Consider the following 12,959-nt stretch of genomic DNA (forward strand, 5'->3'; position numbering starts at 1 on the left):
ATTGTTCAATAAGTGAATCAGGGTAGTAGCAAAGTCAGTGGGATAGATTAGTCTGGAGCAAAACAAGGACATAGCCGTTTATTGAGTAAGTGAAGTTTTTAGCGCTGATTTGAATTGGGTTCATGATATAATAGTAATGTTTTCAGGCAGTGAATTACAGATTCTACCTATATAATTTGAAATGACAGAATCTCCTGGCTGATTTTTGGTTATATTGTTTTTATGTGATGTTTGTTACAAGAGTGTAGGGTTCTGTTAGAGGTATATAGCAGAAGTAATAATTGTAGAGCAGGTGTTTTCTCAGGTTCATGAAGGATTCTATGGGCCATAGTAAATGTTTGTAGTGAAGGAGGTGTTTGAGCTCTAGACAGTTGAGTTATTTGAGTGCTATACAGTGGCGAGCTCTGTCTGGTAAGTTGATAACAAATTGTACCATTTTTGAAAAGAAGACCAAAAAAAAAACTGCATTAATGGGAACAAGAAACGGCACTTTATTATAAAATAAATAAGCGCTTTCGTTTGACAAATATCAAACTTCTTCAGACAAAGATACAATGGTTAAAAGCACAAGTACAATATATAATTTACCTAACCAATCATCAATGCCAAAAGCATACACATGACAACCAACTAAAACATCATGTGATCACTATGAAATCGTAACTAACTGAATGTAAAATGAATAAATACCAACATAAATAATATTACCTTACAAGAAACTAAATTAACTAAATTTGTATACTTTAAAAATAAGACCAGTGTAATATATGTTCAAAAGATATTTTTAACTGTATAAAATAATTGGACCAGCATCACCTTGTTAGACTCCTAAGCTTCAATACACAAATCAAAGAACAAATATCATTGAGCCCAGGCAGTCTGTGAGTGTCACATCTCAACTGTCATAATAATTCAAGTACTTCAAGTTTTATGGGGATAGGGCCTCTTCTCATGTCTTTTTGAACTTAGTCAATAACTCGAAACAAAAAAGAATGACCGGGATTCTGGCTGACATGAAAAGCTAGTGCATTGTCCAATTTCAATTTTCTGATACTATATAAATGTTGGTATAGCTTCTCTCTAAGTTTCCTATCTGTTTTTCCAATATAGAAACTTGGACAGGCTGTACACTTAGACAAATAAACCACACTAGACGAGTTACAATTAAACCTACCCTTAGTATAATATCTGATGTTTCTTATTGAAAATCTATTCCCCACATCTATGTGTCTACAATGTGGGCAAGTCTCACACCTAAACATTCCTGGATTTTTTGAGGAAACTTTATGATTAACCTCTAAAAAACTCTTTAAATTAAAACCCTTCTTAAAAATAAATTTAGGTCAAAACTCTTCCAAAAAATGGAAAGCATCATCAGAACTAAGCAATCCCCAATTGTTTACAATGATTTATTGAATAGATAGGGCATCACTACTAAAGGGGGTTATAAAGAAAGGTGAATTTGCAAAAACATGAACTGATTGCTCTTGTGGTACTTCTTCTGAAAAATGTAAATCAGTATTTGCCCGATCATGCAAAATTGCCCTGAAGAAGCCCATATAACGTTTGAAGACCACCTCCACTCTTAATTCATTCAGTAATGGTCTGGGGTAACCACATTGTAGAAACATGTTAACTAAACTGTGACACTCTGCTAAGAAATCATCTTGCATGGATACCATCCTAGCCACCCGGACTAGTTGTCCTTTGACAACTGATCTTTTTTGTGAATATGGATGAGAACTGGAACAATGTAAAAAAGAATTACAATAGGTGGTCTTCCCTAAAAAAATTGCCTAATACCCCTGATTACATCTATCTTTGATCAAATAAACATCCAGGTACAAAATGGATTCATCACTAGAAGAATGTGTGAACCTTAAAAAATGAGAAGCGTTGTTCAAGAAAGTTAAAAATTCATCAGCCTGTGACTGGCTCCCTTTAAACAGAACAAAAATGTCATCCAAATAACAAGTATAATACTTAATCCTGTTGGCAAAAACATTATTTCAAAAAATAAACTGTCTTTCCCAAAAAGCCATCACTAAATTGGCATAACTACTCCCACACGGAGACCCCATTGCAACCCCTTGCCTTTGTAGGAAACATTTCTCTTCAAACAGGAAGAAGTTATTGTTTAGAGTGATACTCAGCAATTCTTCAATCAATAATACTTGATTGTTAGCAACTTCTCCGAATCTCAACATAGAACATACCCACTTTATTCCTGTGTTATGAGGAATGGAAGTGTACAGGTCCTTACAAACAAAAATGGAAAAAAATTAAGGGTAATGCTGCTCAACGCCAGAAGTCTAAATCTCAAGATGCAGGCACTCGAAGCACTTCTCAGTATGGAGAACATCGATGTCTGTGCAGTAACTGAAACCTGGTTTAAGGCTCCTGAGAGCACTCCAGCGCTACCAGGCTATACCTCATATCATGCGTTTCGACCTCAAGTTCCAGGCCGAACCACAAAGGGGGAGTGTCCATTTTCATAAAGGACACCTACACCTCTCGATTGGTGGCTACCCATGAAGCATCAGAAACCATACAAGTTTTACTCACCATAGGCAAAACTGCCATACAACTGGTCGCATGTTATAGAACTCCCTCCCAATCCCAGGAATCCCATCAAGCATTCCTGAAAACACTGGAGGATATGAATGTCACACCAAACACCATCATATTGGGTGACTTCAACTACCCCAACATAGACTGGGCCCACTATTCTAGCCCTAACACCCTAGCCCAAAGATTCCTGGAATTCATAAACTCAAATGCTATGGAGCAACTGGTCACTTCTCCTACGAGGAGAGATAATATACTTGACCTGATTATCACAAACATGGGGTCCAAATGCTCCGCACGGATATAAACTCCTCACTAGTAAGATCTGATCATAAACTGATCACGTTGGATGTACATATCCCACCCCACCCCCAGAACAAAAGACTACAGTGAAAAACTTTTCAAAAGCTGACTTTGTGCTCCTCAAGTCAGAAATGATATCCTTTAAGCCTACTGGGTTAATGGAAACCACATCCCAAAATGCTGAATCCTTCACAAAAGCCTTCTACGGACATCTCCAAGAATGCATGGATCAAGCAATCCCAACTAAAACCAAGACCCTCTCCACCAAGGAAAACGCCGGTTTGGTGGACCCGGCTATAAACAAACTGTACAACAAAGAAGGAAGCTACTGCAGGACAAAGCCAAATCCCACAAGGGAAAGGCTTCCTGATCAGCACAAGTAAAAAACTACGTTCTCTCATAAAAACATCTAAAGCAAACTTTGAGAAAAAGATTGCCAAGGATACCAAAGACAATCACAAAGCCTTCTTCAATTATGTCAGAACCTTGGGAGGAAATTCTCAGATATGCTCTGAGCTAGTACACAATGACAAAAAATTCACTGACCCTACTGACATTGCCAACATTCTGGCAGATAGGTTCAGTGCAAATTTCTCCCCTCCCTCACCCCCTAAAGATGAAGTAATTATCCCTGCTGAATGTAACCTACCTGTCATCACAGACACACAGGTGAAATCAGCACTCAACAAGGCAAAAAACACAGCATCTATGGGACCCGATGGTATCCCCGGTTGCGTGTTACGTGAACTTCAAGATGAACTAAACCCGCCCCTAAGAACTCTATTCAATCTTAGCCTCACTACAGGATATGTACCTGAACACTGGCGCACAGCAACAGTGGTCCCACTCCACAAAGGGGGAAATTCTACTGACCCAGGTAACTACCGCCCCATAAGTTTGACCAGCCTGGTCTGTAAGGCTATGGAAAGAATCATCATGGAACTCATAAATGGCGACATTGGGGATCTGCAGACCCTTGATCCCACACAGTTCGGTTTTGTAAAAGGCAGATCCTGCCTCTTAAACCTGGTTGACTTCTTTGAGACAGTCACTAGTGCCATCGATGAGGGCAAGGCTGTCCACACTGCCTATTTGGACTTGGCTAAGGCCTTTGACACGATACCACACTCTGGCATCATTGACAAGCTCAGCAGCCTAAATGTAAATCCATATGTCACAAGATGGGTAGCAAACTGGCTAAAACAGAACCCATAAGGTTAAAATTGCTGGAGCCATGTCAGACTCAAAACCAGTCACAAGTGGTGTCCCACAGGGCTCAGTCTTGGGTCCACTCCTATTCAGCATTTACTTCTCAGATGTGAAAGCAAATATGGAAGGATTATGGCTGACAAAGTTTGCAGATGACTGCAAACTGGGTGCCATAGTTGATTCACCTGCCGACACACACATCCTACAGAAGGGTCTCACTGAAACGGACAACTGGTGCGGAATCATGGCCTCAAACTTAACGCCAAAAAATGTATAGTCATCCCCTTTGGGAAAAACAAAGTACCCACAAATTATCACGTAGACAATAACCCACTGAATACGGAAGAAGTAATCAGAGACCTGGGGACTCAAGTCGATAGTGACCTCTCCTTTGACAACCATGTTGCCAAAGTGGTCAGAAAGACATTCTACCTTGCCCATCTCATCATGAAGGGATTCTCATCCAGATCAAAGGAGGTCATTGTACCTCTATATTCCTCCCTTGTCAGGCCCATGATTGAATATAATGCTCCATTTGGGATGTATCTCACCCGGCACATGCAACAACTGGAAAGACCCCAGAAGTACCTCACCAAGAGGATCATAGGTCTCAAACATGTGCCTTATCCAGCTAGATTAAAGAAACTCCAGCTCTATTCAGTAGCATACCGCCTGCTCAGAGGTGATTTGTGCCTAACATACAGGGCCATGTCCAACCAGGAATTGATGGACATGCTCCATCTCAAAAATCCAAATCCACCAGAACCACACGAGCTAAAGATTTCAACCTCTGCACAAATATGAATAGGACATGCTGGAGGGATAGATTCATAACACAGAGGTTACCCATACTCTGGAACAAAATCCCAGTTCATGTGAGACAGAGCCCTTCATTGGCACTGTTCAAGAAAAATCTCGATGCATGGATGGGAGATCGCAAGTTTACCCCGGGAGTTACCTCAGTGTCACTACTAGACAGAGGTATAGTTTACTAAATAATGGGGTCCAACATGTGTCACTACTAGAGAGGCGCAACTATATAGTATGGGGTGGCGTAAAGCCACATCACTGTTGGCTAGGCTTATAAATGCCCCCGGGCAGATAGCCTAGTACACTACTATGAAACTATGAAACTAATTGTTGTTAAGTTACAATCATCATCAAAAAGAAAACCATTAATATTCTTAAGGAAGGACCAAGAATCTTTGCATATTTGTGATTCTAACTCAACATACGTCTTCAAAAAACTGTCGACATATTCAGCCAAGGAGTATGTTATAGAATTTCTGCTATTTACAATGGGTCTCAAGGGTGCGTCAGCAAGATCTTTGTGAATCTTTGGGATCTCAAAAATTATCGGGATTTGCAGTGAAGGCATTGAAAAATAATTGAAAATATCTAAATCAATTCTGGAGTCAATATAAAGATCATTGAAAAACATTCTTATTCTGTTATATGCTATATTTAGCTCATTGATGGAAACCTGTGTATACCTATCAGAATCATACAAATAGGTAAACATTTTTTCATTATAATGTTCAATGTCCATAAACACAAGTCCACCTCCTTTGTCCAGCTTCATTATACGAATACCACAAGACCTCAATGCATTTAATAAGTCCCATTCATATTTAGAAAAAATTGTTCACCACAAAATTGTCCGTTCTCTTAAAAGAAAATCTGCTTCTAATATCCAGTTCACAAATTGTCTCAAATAGGGACACTGCTGAAATCAACGAGGGGCTGTAGATACTAGGTATCCTAAATTCATTTTGGTCGACACCATGATTTTTCAATAAAACATTCAAATTAATTTTACGGGTGAAGAGTTTCAAATCAATCAATGTTCTAGCTAAGTCACCTCTATGACTAGGTACAAAAGTCAAACTCTTTGCAAGCATGTCCACAGTACTTGATTGAACTTCCAAATTAGAATAATTATGAATACTAAAGTCTCCTTTAGTGTTTTGGACAACTGACAAAGGGTAAAGCTCACCTGAAGGGCCGTCCAGATTTGTTTCTGGTAGAATACCATCAAAAACGGTTACCTCATCAATTGGGTCCAGCTCTGGTGATTTGTTCTCCTGTTGTTGCGATTGCCTCACCTGTAAAAATGCTGGTTTTGTTGTTGGTTAAAACTGTTATCCAAATCCTGATTCTGCATGTGCACTTGTTGAACAGAACATCCATTATAACCACCTCTATTAGCCCTGCTGTTCCAGTTATTAGTTCTATTTTGAATCCGCTCACTGCATCTACGCCCACTCTCAACCTGGTCAGCAGTAGTACTGGCTGCAGCAGCATAATTAAGTTGCAAATCATCCCCCCACTTTGTTATCAATGATGTCATCATGGTTAGAGACTGGGGATTCTCTTGGTCTATTCATTGTTGAGAAGGAGGTGGAGGAGGATATGCTGTTCTGTTCAAGTAATCTAAATTGTCCCATTCCATCTTCTTTTTCCTAGCTTTACACTTCAAGTGGCTATCTATCCTGGAAAAAATGCGAGCAAACTCATATTTATATCTGGAAAAATCATTGTTATTTCTTATTAAAACATCCAGGGCATTAATCTCATTAGTCAAGGACTCTACCATTATCTGATAGTGTTTAATCAGTACTTCTCACAATTTAAAGCCTTGTCTGTCGAATAGTTTTATTAAATCAACAAGAAAAGGTGAATTAAGTATGAGCCCAGTTGGATACCATCACATCCTCAGGCCTTTCGGTACCTGCTGGCATCTGAGACATTCCCGGAAATAAGAAATCTCTAGTTGGAACTTCTTCAGCTTAAGGGATTTGTAATCAAAGGACTCAAGATTTTTTGAAAGAGAGTCACCATCTGTAGTAGAAATTTGATACACATTACTGTTCACTGTATCAGAACGAAAGATTAAGCTGGACTCTAACCATTCATTCACAGACTGGACCATTGTATTGTTGGAAGTTAGAGGGCAGTCCATCAAGTCGTTCATTCCAGAAGAGTGATTGTTACTCAAACAATCGCTACCACTCCGGGTTTGACAAATGATAATGTTACCACTGGAAACATTAATTGCTTCGGCCTTGGTTAGGTGAACAGCTTCGGCATTGGTTAGGTTATCAGAATGGCCAGTTCTGTTGATAGGTAGAGGAAAACTGTTACCCACAACTGTTGTCAAATGGTCAACCTTCTGGGTTAACATACCAACCAACAAAGTTAACTGCCATAATAATTCAAGTAGTTTAAGTTTTAAGTGGATAGGGCCTCTTCTCATGTCTTTTTGAACTTGGTCAGTAACTCGAAACAAACAAGAATGACTGGGATTCTGGCTGACATGAAAAGCTAGTGCATTGTCCAATTTCAATTTTCTGATACTATAGTATAGTTGAGGTGTGATACTCACAGACTGCCTAGGCTCAATGATATTTGTTCTTTGATTTGTGCATTGACGCTTAGGAGTCTAACTAGGTGATGTTGGTCCAATTATTTTTTACAGTTAAAAATATATTTTTGAACATATATTACACTGGCCTTATTTTTAAAGTATACAGATTTAGTTTCTTGTAAGGTAATGTTATTTATGTTGGTATGTATTCATTTTACATTCATTCAGTTATGCTTTCATAGTGATCACATGATGTTTTAGTTGGTTGTCATGTGTATGCTTTTGGCAGTGTTGACTGGTTAGGTGAAGTATATATTGTACTTGTGCTTTTAACCATTGTATGTTTATCTGAAGAAGTTTGATATTTGTCAAATGAAAGCGCTTATTTATTTTATAATAAAGTGCCGTTTCTTGTTCCCATTAATGCCGTTTTTTTTTTATTTTAGTTTTCCTTTCTAAGTTTGTATTTTTAATTTAGTATTTTTAAATTGTACAATTTTATTATAACAGGTTTCAAGTTTAGCTATCTCTGATTTCTTTAGATTAGTGATTATGGGAGCTGCATACAGCAGTGTACAAATTAAATGAGACTGAGCAATGGTAGCTTTGGTATTTTTAGTAAAGTAGTGTTTTTTCCTATACAAGGTTCTGAGTTTTTTGTGCACTTTCTTTACTGTTTGGGAGATGTGAATGTCAAATTTTAAGTTGCAATCAATTTCAACTCCTACAAGTTTGTTGTGTGGTGATGGAGAGATAATGGTGTTATTTAATGATATGATGTTGACATTTTTAATGATATGATGTTGAAAGTGTTAGATGGTGAGGCAGGTTTGGTGGGTTGGAAAATCATAAGTTTGTCTTTTTTTGAGTTTAAAATTATTTGAGAGTTTGTAAGCCAGGTCTCAACTGCTAGAAAGGATTGTTGTGTTAAATTTTGAAGTTCTTGAATTGAGGAAGCAGGACATATCACTGTTGAATCATCTGCATATTGGATGAGAGAGGCTTGTGGGGTTGAGGTGTGGAGGTTATTAGTGAATACTGAAAATAGTAGTGGGCCTAAGATTGAGCCCTGAGGGACAACTAGAGTCACTGGTTGAAGGGGTGATATCATCTGTTGCCAAGAAACTGCCTACTGGCAGCCAGTAAGGTAATCCTGGAACCAGGCAAGGGGAGACTGGCAAAAGTTTAGTTTGGAGAGAATGTTTAGAAGTTTACTATGAAAAACCATATCGAAAGCTTTTGATAAGTCAAGGAAGACAGAGGATACATAGTTACTGTTCTTCCTGTGATAGCTGATAGTATTGGTGAATGACGTTAGTGCAGCTGATGTACTATGAAATGATCAGAAGCCATGCTGAGTATTGGTTAGAAGTTTGTTAGTATGCAGATACTCAATAATTTGTAAGTGAATGACTCTCTAGTATTTTTGACAGTGGTGATAATACTGCAGTTGGCCGGTAGTTAGAGAGATTTGTTGAAGGGCCACCTTTATGTAGGGGTAAAATGTTCAAAGTTTTCCAGATGGGAGGAACTTCTGCTATGGATCTGATTATCAGAAATGATATGGGATAGGCTATTCCATCTGCTGTTACTTTTAGGAAATCGGCAGGTAAGTTGTCTGCGGCTAATGTGGTGAGTTTTAGTTTTTTAAGCAGTTTTTTATCATCTCTGTAGCTACAGGTTGCAGGGGGAAGGTGGATTTAATACTGGAAGAGCTCTGATAGGTGATGCGGTTTGATTGTTGGGCAGTGCTAAGATAGTTTCAGTAAAGTATTTGTTATATTGAGTAGCAATATTGCCAGAGTTATTAGTAGTGGTAGATGGGACTGTACTGACCTTACCTGGTTGAACTATATTGTTTACAACTTTCCAGAATTTTATTTTTGGGGGGGGGTATTTTGGTGCTTTCTTTGGATTTCTGAGTAGTAGTTTATTTTGTCTTGCTTAATTTTTAGCTTTGATTTATTTCTAAGTTCCTGGAAAGCACTTTGTTTTGTTCCAGGTTGGCCAGGCCTTGTCTCTGGCTTTTAGTAGTGATTGGGTTTCTTTAGTTAACCATGGGGCATAATTGAGTTTAACTCATATATTTCTGCTAGGGGCCTGAGAGTTTAGTATAGATAAGAAGGTAGAGTTGAAGTAGTCTACTGCTTCCTGTAGGGGTAGAAGTTTTAGTGGTGTCCAATTGCAATGTTTGAGTACATCTATCAGGTAGTCAGGGTTAAGGTGTTTTTTGTTTCTTATTTGTCTGAATGTAGTTTGTTAGGATGGGTTCGCTCGTTTCATAAGTGAATAGGTTGGGAAGTAATCACTGAGACTATCTGGTAGACATCCAGAGTAAGAGTAGAGGGTTGGCCTATTTTTTAATATCCAATCTAGAGTGGAGTGTTTTTGGTTGGCTTATTAATTCTAGTTGATGACTGATTGAGTTGTGTAAAACCATGCAGATTGATGCAATTTTTGGGGGTTTGGGGAGTTGCAGTCTAACAAATCTACGTTGAAGTCACCCATAATTATTGTTTTCTGGGGTAATGTTTTATTACAGCAGTGTAGTGTATTTGGATGTTATCACCTGGTTGCATATATACATATATATACATATATATATACATATATATATATATATATATATATATATATATATATATATATATATATATATGTGTGTTTCTTGGGGGTTAATGTTTAGTTTAACAAATACTATTTCAGCATTGTTTAAGGTTTAGAGTTTTTTCATCTAAAATTTCAACAGAGAGGTGGCTTTTAAAGAGTAGGGCTACTTCCCCTCCATTTTTAGTAATTCTGTTTTTACGTATGATATAATATCCTGGTGCTAGAATTTCATTACTGGTATTGGTAGGTTTTAGCCAGGTTTTGGTGAGAAGTACAATGTCAGAGGAGTATAGGGAGAAGCTAGCATGTATATAGATAACTGATAAGTGTTAGTGGCCACTTCTACTCTGATGGCTATTTCCTGTGACATTATAATGTCATCACACTTTGTGGCCCAAACAGATCTGCGAGCAGCTAACAAAACAAAACCTTCATGACCAGGACATTATTTACAGTTATTATGTGGATAGGGATACCATACTGGAGTTAGAGGGCATGTGGGCACTGCCACAGACTCAGGAGAATATGTGGACTGCCATCTATGTGGATCTGAAGAATTGAACAGCATTGACTCATGGCATTTATACTGATACATGACAGTTTTTTTAATAGCATTTGGGCATCTTCATATCTTGTAGTGTGCTGCTTTTCAGCCCTGATATACCTGGTGAACATGTATAAGAGGTGTTGGGCAGAACAAGTCAGCCTCTAATGCAGGTCAGTGTACAACATGGAACAGTAGCTGCTATTACTAGAATGGCACATACCCTACTGACACTTGCGCATTTGTCACCAGTACAGAACTCACATCCAATCTACTGACAGGCATGAGGGTACATTCATCCGCTCAAGACTGGGACAACAAGCACTGTTCCTCAGCCACTTTGCATTGGTGTCCACATCTGGTGATGAACCTGTCCCTGGTGATATCCTGTGCCTTGGTCTTTTGCATGCAGCATCATATCAGTGAGCCTTTAATGCACCTGTTCTCTTGTCCTATTCTGACCACACTCAGCACTGATGTCCTGCACTAATTCCTGCCACACCTGGTTGCAGGAAGCCTCATCTGTTTTATTTTTGTCCAAAGTGATCATGCCATGTTTGTGTGTAGTGCCTGAAATAATACCTCAGGCTCTGGGTACCGAATTTTTCTAGGCATTGCCACTCTTGTGTGCTCAGGACAAAATCTATATACCTCTGGTTTACACATGTCATTCAGTGTGTGTGTGTGTGTGTGTGTGTGTGTGTGTGTGTGTGTGTGTGTGTGTGTGTGTGTGTGTGTGTGTGTGTGTGTGTGTGTGTGTGTGTGCGCACATGTGTATGTGTGTGTGCACACGCGTATGTGTGTGTGTGTGTGTGTGTGTGTGTGTGTGTGTGTGTGTGTGTGTGTGTGTGTGTGTGTGTGCACGTGTGCAGATGTGTGTTTGTTTATTTGTGTGACTATAACCGTCCTGAACAGCCATTTGTTTCGGCCTTCCCTTTCCTTCCATCTGGTAATCATGTACCTATCTGCTGTTATGTTGTTACCATTTCTACTGTGTCCCATACCAGCAGTGTAAATGGTTATGTTGCCATTGCCCATGATCATGTATCAGTATGCAAATGGCCAGTAGTTCTGGGCAGATCCTGTACCTCTCTCCACAATCTCTCTCTCTATATATATTTATAGCCATGGCATGACTTATGCACGGATGCCATTGTGCCCCCTATAGCATGTCTTGTGCACTGTGATCATAGGTCAAAGTAGACTCACTAAAATGGACATCTACCGGTTGTGTTCTTGTGCTGAATTACAGCTATAGTGATCCACTGCCCCTTGGTGGACATGTAACTGCCATGCCCTGTGCTGTATTCTCTAACTAGACTAGCAGTAGGTTTACAGTAACACATCATCCTCACCTCCAATAAATGTTTACTCTGGGTTACATATTCTAACTTTCTCTTTAAGTTCACACCAATAAGCTTTATACTTTGGCTTAACAGTAACATAGAACTTAAGTCTGATCTATGCATTACTAACACTAATATGAATTTGTGCTACACAGTTTCAGTCACTAATGCCCTTCTAAATCCACATTAAATTAGAAATAAGCTTAGTCAAATAACCACATTGCTGCAATCACAGGATCACAAGAATTACAATACAAATATGTCAATAAACCATTCATGCCTTGCCAACAACACCCCCTTACAATGTAACTCGTTTTTCTAGAAGACCAAATCTGGTTAGGCCAAGGATGATTTTATGAATGCCCTTTCAGCCATCAAGCTTCATCTTGAATGATGCAAGGGTGTCTCTCTGTTTAACAAATAAAGGGAATTTATTACAGAGATGCTCTACATAACAGTTTGTAAGAGACCGAGTACAGGCATACTGCTTCAGACTTATCTTGGTAGCCATGAGTTTTAGACCAGTAGTCTTTTTAGTTGGAAACCACTGGGGTCTTTCCAGCTACATGACATGCCAGGACAGTTACATATCAAAAGGGGCACAGTAATTTGTAATTAGCCTAATAAGAGCAAAATACAGAGGAATAATTTTATTTGACATAGAAGATATACATCTGTGCTAAACAGAAGGATTTCCTAACCACTGATGCTACACGTGGATAAGGAGATTAGTTTATAAACTAAGTTACCAAGGTTCCTAACATTTTAAAGTGCTGGCTATACTGTAATCTCAAGAAAACATTTTTTCTTTGTTTCATTTTTTTTTTTACCAGATATGAAAATACTACACTTCTTTGCATTTACTTGTAATTATTTTCAATACATTGTTGGCTTGTAAGTATTAGTTCTTACCCTAGCAAAGGATGATCAGACAATAACATGCAACATGCAGTCATCAGCAAACTTTCTTAACCAATGGTCCAGGTTTACAATGTCGAGGTCAGAGAAGTAT

This window comes from Protopterus annectens, chromosome 2.part1 (genome assembly GCF_019279795.1).
Source record: "Protopterus annectens isolate FY-2018-M chromosome 2.part1, PAN1.0, whole genome shotgun sequence".
In the NCBI taxonomy this organism is placed as follows: Eukaryota; Metazoa; Chordata; order Ceratodontiformes; family Protopteridae; genus Protopterus; species Protopterus annectens.